Consider the following 564-nt stretch of genomic DNA (forward strand, 5'->3'; position numbering starts at 1 on the left):
GCCGTGGAGTTGGTTCAGACTCATAGCAACCTTGCATAGGGGTGATTTCCAAGGCTGTAAACCTATACAGGAGCAGAAAGCCTCATCTTTTTCTCACGGAATGGCTGGTAGTTTCAAACTGCTAACCCTGAGGTTACGCAGCTCAACTCATAACCACTACACTACCATAGCTCCTCAGAAACCCTACACAGGGTCACTATGAGTCTGAGTTGACTCAACTTAACAATAAACTTAAGAGCAACAATCTTTATGATTGCAGATCACCTGGTCTTTTTCCTACAGAGCCACTGGGTGGGTTCCAACCACCAACCTTTCCGTTTCCAGCCAAGTGCTTAAACCGCTTTGCCACCCAGACTTCTTGCTCTTTGGCTATGCCCCATAATGCACAGCTAGGACACACAGTTTCACCCAAATGCCAGATCACTGCACTGTCCTGTATAAAACCTTCCAAGGCAGCACCTTCCTTGGTTCATGATATGGAGTAAATTGTGTCTCCCCCAAAATATGTGTTGGGATTCTAATCTCTACACCTGTGGATGTGGAAACAATCCAATCTGAAAATAA

Source organism: Chrysochloris asiatica, unplaced genomic scaffold, assembly GCF_000296735.1.
Source record: "Chrysochloris asiatica unplaced genomic scaffold, ChrAsi1.0 scaffold00209, whole genome shotgun sequence".
Lineage (NCBI taxonomy): Eukaryota > Metazoa > Chordata > Mammalia > Afrosoricida > Chrysochloridae > Chrysochloris > Chrysochloris asiatica.